This window comes from Lynx rufus, unplaced genomic scaffold (assembly GCF_022079265.1).
Source record: "Lynx rufus isolate CCGP_SWC_20201006 ecotype Redwood Valley unplaced genomic scaffold, mLynRuf1.p SCAF_10, whole genome shotgun sequence".
NCBI classification, from domain to species: Eukaryota; Metazoa; Chordata; class Mammalia; order Carnivora; family Felidae; genus Lynx; species Lynx rufus.
The window spans coordinates 39,525,443-39,538,691 of record NW_025814824.1 but is presented as its reverse complement, the minus strand read 5'-3'; the positions used below and the strand labels follow the sequence as shown (position 1 = coordinate 39,538,691).

The 13,249-nt window shown below is 38.1% G+C and overlaps 1 protein-coding gene and 1 non-coding gene across 8 annotated transcripts in view; one reads left to right on the top strand and one right to left on the bottom strand.

Moving 5' to 3' along the window:
- The window catches only part of NFIB (nuclear factor I B), a 445,905-nt gene that overhangs the window by 358,044 nt on the left and 74,612 nt on the right, over positions 1–13,249 (top strand). The window lies entirely within an intron of this gene.
- On the bottom strand, positions 10,269–10,401 carry LOC124505363 (small nucleolar RNA SNORA51). Its single transcript, XR_006960644.1, has one exon. It is a non-coding gene; the product is annotated as a small nucleolar RNA SNORA51 (small nucleolar RNA).

The following is a 13,249-nucleotide window of genomic DNA, read 5'->3' as shown; positions in this document are numbered from 1 at the left end:
GGCTCAAAATTTAACATTCCCAAAATTCGATTCACTGTCTTCTCTACCAGATTTGAGTTTTCCTCTGTGTGAGATAGCTTGGAGCTATCTCTTGGTTAGATAGCCCATGAGTCTTGTCTGGGGAACCCTGTTCTGACAGCACAGAGCCCGATGCGGGGCTTGATCCCAGGAACCGTGAGATCATGACCTTATAAAAGGCAAAGCTTACTACAGTTGAGTTGGAGTGAGTGTCGGGGATGGTTGGTGGTGTGTGGCAGGGAAGTTTTTATTCAACTCTGAAAGACTTGAACATACAGAGATCGGGAAGTGAGGGAGAGGGGATGTTTGTGCTTCAGTCAGAGAATAGCGTGAGCAAACACCCTAAGCAAAGGAAGAGTAGGATTTGTATGAGAAACCATGGGCTATTGAATTTTTCAGGAGTGAAGAATGTAAGTGGAGGAATCAGAGATAATTTATACTTGTTTCTGTCTCAGGAGATCTTTTCCGTGTCCCCAAGCTGTCAGGATGCCTTTGCTCTGCCTTGTCACAGTATCTTCGTGCTTATTTCCATGATGTCCATACAACTAGAATAATGACTCAAAAGGCTGATAGGGCAAGAGTTTTCAAACTGGAGGTTATACTTTGAAATCATGCTATTTATTTTTTTTTATAGTTAATATTCATTTAGATTCACCCATCTATTTATTCTTTCTCGTGCTCTTCATTTCTTCTTATACAATTAACCTTCCATCTGGGATCATTTTCCTTTTCCTTGAAGAATTCCATTAAATATCTCTATAGTAGCAACAAATTTCTCTCGGTTTTTGCTTGTCTGAAAGCATTTTCAGGGGCGCCTGAGTGGCTCAGTTGGTTGAGCGTCCAACTTCGGCTCGGGTCATGATCTCGAAGTTGACGAGTTCAAGCCCTGCATCGGGGCTCTGTGCTGACGGCTCAGAGCCTGGAGCCGGCTTCCGATTATGTGTCTCCCACTCTCTCTGCTCCTCTCTCACTCGTGCTGTGTCTCTCTCTCTCTCTCTCTCTCAAAAATAAATAAACGTTAAAAAAAATTTAAAAACTCCTGATATCTCACTGCTTATTGCCCACATTCTATGTCATGAGTTTAAATGCTATTCAGTATCAGACACCAGGTCCTTTTCTGTCCCTTTCTTTCATGCAATACATTGCTCTTCCTCTGCCAGGCCTTCTGTGTCCATCCTACAAAGTCTTGTTTATCCTGTATGTCCAAACTCTTCTAGGTGTCTTATCAGATTCTCCCAGGCAGAGTGGGACACCTCTGTTTTATGTTATGTTTATATTTGCTTACACATCCCCCCACCAAGGAAACAGTTAAAATTTTCAAATGAATAATTTACTACTATAATCCAACATCTTTTTTTTTTTTTTTTTTTTTTGCTTGACACACTCAAGAAAGCATAAGATGTCAGTGCTTATACACTGCTAATTCAGTTTCTTCTCTTCACTTACAAAAATGGGGCAAAGACGGTAAGTGATTTGCCCGCGGTCCCGATTAGTTACTGGCGGACGGAGGTTAAAACTCACTTTTTTTCGTGGGTCCAAAAGCTTAAGTTAGTATAATCCCACTGCATCATTAGTATTTTTTTCCTTGCTCTCCTCCCCTGCACCTGATGAATAAGGCCATTTACTGTGGTGCGATGCCTGGTGAAAAAATGAACGTTGGCCTCGTCTACGCTTGGCTAAGTGTTCACGAGCGTGCACTTCCACACAGAGAAAGAAAGGAGAAATCTTTGTGCTGAGACCCTTTAACAGGACCGAGTCTGGGCCTCCTGGCACTCACAGTGGGTGCCACACTTGAGTTCCCGGGGGCGGTTGTTACAGCCGTAGCTGCTGGGATGTGGGGGCGGTGGGTGGGGGTGAGCAGAGGATAGAGGTGAATCGTGAGTGACCCTTGCCTGAGTGGGGGTGAGTTTGGGGCACGATGTCAGCTGAGAGCCTCTGAGGCTGTGGGGTCAGGGCACTGACCAAGCAGGGGGTGTCCTCTGTGACAAGTTATTGCACCTGCTAGAGCTCCGGAGCCCCCGTCTTGTCTTCTGTTCCATCTTTCCTCCAGGGTCGCGTGCTGTGCACGTGTACAGGTCAGGAGCCCACTTGGTGCACAGTCACAGGCGTGATTTAAACACAGCGGATGCTGTCCTTTCACAAAGCTCTGAGAGAAAGGACTAGCTGTGGGAGAAATGACAGCCAAACTTTTGTTTCTCCTAGCTTTATAACTGTATTGCAGGATCTTGTGGTATCTGAAACGATACCCAGTAACATAGAGTCCAAGTGAAATTTCAGTATATTGATGTGGGCACCTAGTTCCAGAAAAGTTTTAAGAGGCCTTGCACCGAAACAGGTCGCAATTTGTTAAATTGTAAAAGACCACTTTGTCTTACAGAGCAAATTTTCTTTCTTTGTTCAATACCTGGATGCCCTACAGTGAGGGTGAGGGTCCCCTTGTGAAAGAGGTGTCCCTCTTAACTAGCCCGGGTTGGGATGTGACCGTACCCATAGCCCTAGGCGGTTGTTTTTACTCATTACTCAAGTATCTAAGGTTCTTTTAAAAAGGACTGCCCGCATCTGAAGTTTCCTCTCCACTTAAATTCTTGTCCCTCTCCATATTTACAAGGTCTGTTTTTGCAGCATATGGCTACAATTTAATAATGCAAAGCATTCCCCTCCTCACAGCTGGAAAGCTGGGGTTGTTCTGTATCACAGATAGAGTGGACTTACTCCAGGCCAGTTAAAATCATTCAACTCCCAGAAGCTAAGCTTGCTGAATGTTCTGTCCTGCACAAAGGCACCCAGGGGATATCCACTTGCATATTAGAGCATCATGCTTGGAAAGAGGGATCGATTCTATGGTGATACGTTGCAAGCAGAATAAAATGCCAAGGAGAGAGACAAACATATATCTACCTAAGTTTTCATCTGTTCCTACCTTACAGAAGAAGAATGCAATTTAAAGTTATTAGGCCAAAATCCTACTCAAGTTTCATTTCTTTCTTTTTCTGTAACTGTAAAAGAATATCAAGGTGTTGCATAATTTAAGCCAAGCACTCTAATTGCGTGGCAATTAGAGTCCTGTTGGCTTTTGCACCATGTCATTGACGATAGAAGAATTTAAGGAAAAAAATCAGGTTTTGGTTTTCAACGTTGTTATAAATCTTTTTGGGTCTTGGGGCGCCTGGGTGGCGCAGTCGGTTAAGCGTCGGACTTCAGCCAGGTCACGATCTCGCGGTCCGTGAGTTCGAGCCCCGCGTCGGGCTCTGGGCTGATGGCTCAGAGCCTGGAGCCTGTTTCCGATTCTGTGTCTCCCTCTCTCTCTGCCCCTCCCCCGTTCATGCTCTGTCTCTCTCTGTCCCAAAAATAAATAAATGTTGAAAAAAAAATAAAAAAAAAAATAAAAAAAAAATCTTTTTGGGTCTTTTGACTTGTATGCTGCTCTTCAGGGACCATGCACTCTTTCATTTTATTTTACATAATGGAACTCGGAACATAGTCCTGTTCGCACTGAAATATTCCTAATTCTTGAACCCAATAAAGATATTTCCCTCCCCCCACCATCCCCATTCTATCCCTTGAGCATATTCATGTCCCCAGGGCATTCAGCAGGAAGAACTGAGAAAGACCACTCGACTTGCAGATTTGATCTTATCACCATTAAAATCATTACGTGCACTTGTTAATGACAGGGGCATGCTGGGTCCCCCCCCCCCATATATCGTATGGTTTTATTTATGTGAAATGTCTAGAATAGGCAAATCCATAAAGACAGAAATTAGATTAGTGGTCGCAAGGGGCCTGGAGTTGTGGGAAACAGGTACACATCACTAATGAGTGTGGAGTTGCTTTTTAAGGTGATGAAAATGTTCTGGAATTAGATGGCGGTGATGGTTGTGCACCTCTCTGAATATACCAAAAACCACTGGATTTTTACGCTTTTAACATCGTATGTGAATTATATCTCGATAAGATGTAGTTTTTTGTTTGTCTGTTTGTTTGTTCGTTTAAAGTGTTTATGAGCCATTGGGAGAAAAGTGTTTGAAACTTACGGCAAGGATAGATATTTGGGGGCTCTTAACCCAGAGTCAGAGACCTCGGAGGATCAGGGAAGAGGCTCCAGGGAGCCCTGACACAGGTATAGGGTGCATTGCTCTGGGCTGCATTATATCTTGGTGAGGTCCCTAATTCTGGTAAAGTTCAGAGGCCACTGGCAGGTGTGGAGGACAAGTGACATGATGTCTTGTAAGATACTGGCTCCATTGTTTATTCTGTGGCACTTTGTTTTTAATGTGGGGATTGTTAGTTTCAAAATTTGGTATTTTGGATTGTAGTCATTTCCTGAATTGAACTACTTTCTAAGCAGAACAATGCTTTCTAAGTAAGTAAGCAAGGAATAGAAAAGGTGATTGTCTTCCTCAGGGCATAATAAAGCATTCGGCTGTTTTATACTTAATATGTCCTCGTTGGTATCCAGAAATAACCCACATAAATTACACTACTTTGCATAGTGTTGACAGGAGAAGAAAGGACTATCTATGAATTTTTTGAGAGAACATGTAGAAAGATGAGCAAAGAGATTAGGAAAGGCCGTTGGTGGGGTTACTCTTAGCAGATGAGGAAGGCAAATATTTTAAAAAGAAGATAGTTGCTCCTGAATCTTAATACATTATGATTCTCTTAAATATATTTACACTCTGTCCTTTTAACTAGAGCACTAGTTATTAGGAACTAGAGTTACTAGATTATTGTAGTAATTTTCCTACAATAGATTACTATTGTAATCTATTACAATAGTTACTATGTTATTGTAATTCTCTCTGTAGCTCGTATTTTTTGCCTTGGGTCTTCATCCCTGTGAAAATCCACTGCAGGCCCACGGTGATTTCCATAATGTGCAAATCTAATTATTTTATTCTCTTCCTTGTAAGTTTCAAAAATTTCCACTCTAGGCTAAACCTAATCTTTAGCATGGCATCTAATACAGCCCTTCATGATATGGTTCCTACTTTTCCTCTCACTGCACACGAGGACCTTGCATTTAGCCTTCGCCTTAACCATGTGCCTCTCCATCGTGTCTCTGCCCATGTTGTTTTTCTGCCTAGAATGGTTGTTCCTGACACCTCATCAGTGACACTTCTCTGGGCCCTCTCTCTAGGACGGTTTGCAGTAATAGCACTTACTGCATTTTTGCCACTATTTACTTCTCTGTTTCCCTTAGTGGATTCTGCACACCTTCAGGTGAGGATTGTAATGTTCCATTTGTAAATTTAACATCTAACAGAAATACCTGGCCAGAGACCATATTTGGCAATGTTCGAAATTTATGAAATGGAGGCTTAGACCAGTAATAGGCTAAACAAACTGTAACCTGTTTGTGCAGAATGGGACCGTACCCTTCCTTGGTACTTGACCTAAGCCAGGGAAAGCATGATGTTTCATGGAAATGGGTACAGCGGGCCTTTTCTGCCTTGTGGGTACACTACACCTTGGACATGACTATTTGGGGAACGTTATGAACTCATAACTTTGCGTAGCATAGCCTGATGAATTTTGTAGGGACGTATCAGACTGAGAAATGTAATGTTAGAATACAGTGACTGATTCAGAATACCAGTCTCAGACAGATCAAAGTTTTCTTCTTTCAATCTGATGAAGTGTGAAGAAGACCTTTTTTCTGTTCTTATGTTTGTGTTTAGCGAATGTACATTAATGTTGTTAGAGTTTACATGATCATGAATGAAGGAACAGGTAAGATGTCTTTCTAGAAGTTGCATAAAACAAATACATGACTGATTAAACGGAATGTTTCGGATTCATCTGTGATTCTTTTTATGATGTGCAAATCTTACTACTTTGTAAAAATTCGGAGACCACTGTCTATAGATCACTTGCTCAAGAAGGTCATTTTTCTCTTTATTGAGGTGTAACTGATATACAATATATTCTGTATATAGTGTATAGGCTATAGTGTGTATACCTAAACATACACACACACACACACACACACACACACACAAATATATAAAGGGGAAAAAAGGGAAAATATATATATATGTATCATCAATATGTATCACCGTAACCAAGATGATGAGCATTTCCGTCAATCTCAGAAGTTCCCTCTGACCACTTCAAAATCCATTCCTTTCTCTACCCCCATCCTCAGATGACCTCTGACCTGCTTTCTGTCTAGTTTACATTTCTAGAATTTTATATAAGTGATGTACTACAGCATGTATCCTTTTGTGTCTAGCTTCTTTAATCTAGCATGAAAACCATGCTTTATCTGTGTGATTACATTTATCAATAGTTTATTGGTTTTTATTGCTGAGTAGTGTGCCATCATATGGATATACCACTTATGGTGTGAGGTGAGCGTTGATATCCTTTTTAAAAAATATATATGATATCTAGTTAATCCACACCATTTGTTTAAAGACATTTTTTATTCCCCCATTGAGTTACATAGCTACTTCTCAAATAGCGACAATCACATACTTATTTTTTTTTTTATTTTTTATTTTTTAAATTTTTTTTTTTCAACGTTTATTTATTTTTGGGACAGAGAGAGACAGAGCATGAACGGGGGAGGGGCAGAGAGAGAGGGAGACACAGAATCGGAAACAGGCTCCAGGCTCCGAGCCATCAGCCCAGAGCCTGACGCGGGGCTCGAACTCCCGGACCGCGAGATCGTGACCTGGCTGAAGTCGGACGCTTAACCGACTGCGCCACCCAGGCGCCCCAACAATCACATACTTATGTGTCCATTTATGGTTCATCTCATTGGACCTCATACGGTCCTGATCTGGTCTCTATGTCTTCTCTTTTCCCAACATCAAAGTTTTTTCTTATTTTCTCTATGTTTGTGATGTCTTTATAATAAGTTTTAAGTTATTTTCTTTTAGATCCTGTGTATTTTCATATAAATAGGATCAGCTTGTCAAATTCTCAAAAAAAAAAAATTCAAAAAACAAAACAAAGCAAAAAACCCTACTAGAATTTTGATTGAGAATGGTGAGATTTAAAGCTAGGCCTTTCTGGCACACAGCAACATGACTGTCATTGGCTATCTAATGTAAAGTCCACATGACCTGCTTAACTTCGGATCCAGTTTCTCCTAGTTCTCCACTAAAATTTCCATTAGGATATGTAAACACTGAACTTTTTCTTTAAGCACACTAAAACTGAGACGAAAGGATAACTTTTATTTAGCTAGAAGCTTAGAGGCTTATCTCATAATTACATGAACTGTAGAGTTAGACTGAATTTAAAAATTGGTGGTTTTCCTCTCTTACATCTCACAAAAGACAGCAGTGTTGGTTCCTTGAGAAATTGTGGACATTTAAGTTTGATTCTCCCCTACTGTCATCCCCTAGGTTCAGAGATTTTCCTATATTAACTTAAAAGGTTAGAAACCCAGAGAACAACAAGGTGAGGAAATGTGGCACGAAGAGGGAGTGAGGAGGAAGTGTGTGGGAACACATCTAGCAATCTGCTTCCATTTCCTGATGCAAATCCTTAAAAAAATTGTCTACTCTGGGCCAGAGTCTAACTCCTTCGTACCATAGAGAAGACCCTTTCAAACTCAGTCTCATCTGCCCTTCTAGAGCTGCACATTATAGAAGGTGAGAGGTTTCATGTCCTACCTGGTAGGATCTTACACAGCTCGGTGATGGAGTGAGAAGAAGCTCATGAGATGAAAACCAGCAATCGTTGGGAATTGGCAAGGAGCTATGCTTACCAACTTTCACCACCACTGCCGTTACTTCAATACTGCCATTCGCAATAAACATTTATGGAACCCTAAGCACTTTATATGCGCTTTCTTATTTAATCTTCAAATCGTTGAGTTCAGGATTATTTTTATAATTCCTGTTGTACAAATGAGAATGGAGGGGTAGAGACATTAAGTATTTATTCAAAGTCATTAATAAAAAAGAAGCACATTTGGAAAATGAGCTGAGATAGAGTTCACAGTGCTTAGCACACAGTCTTGCTTATAATAAACACCCAACAAATGATAGCAGCTATTATATTATCAACATCATCATTGTTATTATTTATTTATATTTGTTTATGTTATATTTATATTATTTATTTATATTTATATTATAATTAGAAATTATTTATATTATATTTATATATTATATTGTTTATTTATACATTATAAATAAATATTATATATTTATATTTATAATACTTATTTATATTATTTATTTATATTAAATATATAATATTATATTACTTATAATATATTATTTATATTAAAATATATTATTTATATGTATTGCATTTATATATTATATTATATTTATTTATATATTATAAATAAATATTATATATTTATATTTTATATTTATTTATATTATGTATATTAAGTGTATATTATATTATATTAAACTAATATATTATTTATAATATAATATTGTTTATATTTATATTAAAATATATTTCTACTTATATATAATTATATTAAATTTATATTTATATATAATATATTATATATTTATATAATATTTATATTAATTTACATATTATTTATATTTATATTATATTATTTATTTATATTAAAATTAAATTTATATTACTCAAATTTTATAGCTACTAAGTGACAAGACAGGAATTCAGATCCAATCACATCAATTCTGGAGCCCTCAATCTCACCCCATATGGAAATCTTTACTTACCATATCCAAGGGGAAGCCACTTTTCTGAGGCAAACCCTAATTCGCTATAGACTATGCTCTAGGAAAAAGAAAACAGTCACAAGAGTATGCCCTTGGTGAGAACATGGGGAAAGGTACATCATCAAGAAGAACGCATCTTTGAAAATGAAGCCTTGAAGAAAATCTTAGGGAAAACAGTTTGCTTACTTCGAAGAAAGGACTTGCATGGGAAAATGAACAGATAAAAGAACGGCTTCAGGGAACAAAGTGCCGTGTTAGATAAGCAGCAATAGCAAGAAAACTGAAGTCGTTTTCATAAAAATAAAGTCTGCATTATAAGAAATAAAAAACAGAATTGATATTGTGGAAATAATCACTGATACAGAGGGCAAACTCTAAATATTTGCTCCAAAACCAGAAGAAAAGAACAGAGAAGTTAAAATAATGACTAAAAAAAAAAAAAAGTTTATGGTGGGAGAATTGAAAATTTAATATTAGTTTAGGTGTTCTTGGTGAGAAATCAGAGCATTTAGGAGAGAAATAGAATCAAAGACAAGTTTGGACGCAGGGTGGCTCAGTCAGTTAAATGTCCGACTTCGGCTCAGGTCATGATCTCAAGGTTCGTGAGTTCGAGCCCTGCGTTGGGCTCTGTGCGGACAGCTCAGAGCCTGCTTGGGATTCTCCCTCTCTCTCTCTCTGCCCCTCCCCTGCTCACGCTCTGTCTCTCTCTCTCTCTCTCAAAAATAAATAAACATTAGGAATAAAAAGACAAGTTAAGAAAATTTTAATGAGCTAAAAATGATCTAAGCATTTAGATCAAAAGGACTAACTATATGTAGCAAACGATAATAGTATCTACATGCATCTTGTTGAAATTTTTGTATTTTGTGGATGAAAAAGAGAATCTTGTAATCATCCTGGAGGAAAAATAAGTTACCTGCACTTTTTTTTTTTTCTGTTGGTCAACATTAAATAACAGAAGACTGGGGGAAAACTTAGAAGTATGATGAAATTTTTTTTTCAGAGGGAGAGAGAGTGCATGTGGATGAGCAGGGGAGGGGCAGAGAGAGAGATTGAGAAAGAGAGAGAGAGAGAGAGAGAGAGAGAATGAGAATCCCAAGCAGGCTCCACACTCAGCATGGAACCCATTGTGGGGCTCAATCCCACAACCATGGGGTCATGACCTAACCTGAAATCAAGACTCGGATACTCAACTGACTAAGCCATCCAGGCGCCTCATGATGAAACTGTTTTTATGTTTAAGGAGTTTTATATGTAGTCAAAGACAATAGAAATATATTCCTTATTATTTGTCACCTTTTGTTTTATAGAGTCTCTTATTTTCTTTGTAAAAATGTTCCTTGCAAACCTATACCAACTAATGAAGTGATACACCAAAATAAAACATTTTAGGAACAGGAAATTCTCAGATATATCCCTATAGATATGAATATAGCTATAGATGTAGACTAACAATGAGAATAGTAATCAATTGAACAGAATTATACCTAAGTAATTATTATTCTGAATAAGATTACAGACATAAATACCAAAGTAAGAGAAAGAAAGTAATTTTTTTTTAAATTTTTTAAATTTTATTTTCCATGTCTCCCCATTCACAATACAGACCAGGCACAAAGCACCTGGGCTGGGGTGTATATGGGTGGATTTACTCTGTCTCCTCTTTCTGTACGGGCAGTGTAAGAATGCAGCCTGTGGTAAGCACCAGGAGGCTCAAAAAGTAATTCTTGAAAATATGTATATAGGGGCGCCTGGGTGGCGCAGTCGGTTAAGCGTCCGACTTCAGCCAGGTCACGATCTCGCGGTCTGTGGGTTCGAGCCCCGCGTCGGGCTCTGGGCTGATGGCTCAGAGCCTGGAGCCTGTTTCCGATTCTGTGTCTCCTTCTCTCTCTGCCCCTCCCCCGTTCATGCTCTGTCTCTCTCTGTCCCAAAAATAAATAAACGTTGAAAAAAAAATTTAAAAAAAAAATAAAAAAAAGAAAATATGTATATAAACGAGAATTTAGTGACAATTATCTGAGTTCCAAATTCCAGATTGTGATTTTTTTTAATGGTAAAATAGTGGTATTTTAGTGGCAAAATACAAATAAAATTAGAGTTACCATCTTCATCATTTATAAATGTACAGTTTCGTAGTGTTAAATTCGTCTGTATTGTCACACAGCCAATCTCCAGAACTTTCTCACCTTGCAAAACTGAAACTTTGTATTCTCCACCCCCCCTTCCCTCATTCCCTCATCCTTTGAAATCTACCGTTCTGCTTTGTTTCTATGAGTTTAACTTCTCTAGATACCTGCCTCATCTAAGGGAAATCAGAGAGTTGTGTGTTTTGTGTTGTTTTGTTTTGTTTTACTGATTTATTCACAGATTACATATTTAAGGGCTTGAGGGTGCTGAGTCTGAATGGCAGATTCGTTTTCTTTTAGGACAGCTTGTTATGTTTTGCTAAACAGTCAATTAATTGCTCTTACCTCTATTTTTACTTAGATCTGTCATTAGGAAAGCCTGCTTTTCTTTTCTTGTTGCTGCCAAGTGCCTTTCAGCATCAATTGATAAGGTCGTGTGTTTTTCCTTTTTTTCGTTATCATATTGATAGATTTTGTAAGAGTGAATCTCACTCATACATGGAATAAAACCCTAATGAGAATGGTGTCCTGTTTTTTTGGAAAACATTGCTATACTCAGTTTGAATATATGAATTTGAATATATTCCATTTTCTTTAGGACCTTTGAAGTTGCATTTATATGCGTGGTTGGTTTTTGGGTGATTTGTTTGCTTGCTTTGGCTTGACAAGGGAGGTTGCACATTTAGTTATTTAAGTTTTGCTGGTCTGATAAAGGCTCATGAGAGAGCTTTCTTCATAAGGAGCCTTGTCACCATTTGCTAAAGGCTGGGAGAGAATAAATATCCTTGGAATTTCAAGGCTACAGAGAAGATAAAATCCAGCTCGACATTGTTCCATACCTGGTGCCATTTTAAAGGTGGTTTTTAAATCACCTTTTGAATCTCTTCTAGGCTTTTCCAATTTTAAAGTGCATATGAATCACCTGTGGTCTTGTTAAGCTGCAGACACTGATTCCGAGGGTCTGGGGTTGACCCTGAACTTCTGTGTGCCTACCAAGCTCCCCAGTTACTCCAGAGCTGTTGGTTGTGGGACCACATTTTGAATAGCAAGATGCTAACCCAGTGGTTCGCAGACTTTGCTGCCCATTTGAATCACCAGGGGAACTTTTAGAACATCCTTATGTCTAGGACACATCCATACCAATTAAATCAGAATTGCTGGGAGCCAAGCCTAAGTTGTTTTTCAAGAACCCCAGGTGGTTCCAATGATCAGCAAATTTTGGGAACCACTGCAGGAGGGGTAATTGGTCTATTCAGGTTTCCACTTTGCTCAATTTGGGTTACTTTTATTTTAGTAAGTAATTGCCCATTTAAGTTTTCAAAGCTGTGGTCAGTAAGTTTCATGTGTTATTCTCTTATAATTTTTTGTTAATGTATTTGGTTTCCATGGTTATGTTTCCCTTCTATTCTTTTTTTTTTTTTAATTTTTTTAAACCTTTATTTATTTTTTTTGAGACAGAGACAGAGCATGAACAGGGGAGGGTCAGAGAGAGGGAGACACAGAATCCGAAACAGGCTCCAGGCTCTGAGCTGTCGGCACAGAGCCCGACGCGGGGCTCGAACTCACAAACCGTGAGATCATGACCTGAGCTGAGGTCGGTCGCTCAACGGACTGAGCCACCCAGGCGCCCCATCCCTTCTATTCTTATATATTTTTGCTTTTACTTTTTTCCCTTAATGAGGCTTGCAAATGATTTTTCTGTTTTGCTGGTCTTCTCAGAAAATCATCTTCCCTTTTTATTCTTTTATTTTAAATGTTTCTCTTTTTGGAATTTATTAATTTCAGCTTTTATCTTTAATTCCCTTTTTAACTTTTCCTGGATTGTTTTGTTATTCTTTTGATCTTATGGTAAAGTGATTTTTCCTTTTGTCCTTTTCATTGCTTTCTATAGTTTATCATTTTTTCTTTTGGCATTCTGTTTGATCCATAGCTTATAATCTTAATTTTTAGGTACTTCAGAAAATTTGGTCACTTTTTATTTTTTCCCTTTAATCTATTTACTAAAGACAAAACAGTATAACAGTTTTCTCCTTGGCCAATGACATGATCAACTCTTATAAAATGTCTGTGGGCATAGTAACAAAGCACGGTTTGTATTTGAATGATTTGAAGTTAGTCATTGTCTAATAGTCGTGTTCAATTCTAAAAGAATCACCACTTACATCTCTAAAAGAGATGTACTCAAAATTCTCACTATAATTGTGTTTTTTATCAAGTTTCTTGTGTTTTAATAGTTTTTGTATTATGCATTTCCCCCACAATATTGTTCGGAGCATGTACGGTGTATGTTTAATTTTCTGTATTATGTATGCCTGGTATCCATTCATAATGTCCTTTATCTCATTTATTGTAATTCATCTTAAATTCTACCTTAACCACTGCTTATTTTCGGTTTGAATTTGCCTGACTCCCCTCGCATCCCATTTGACTTTCGAC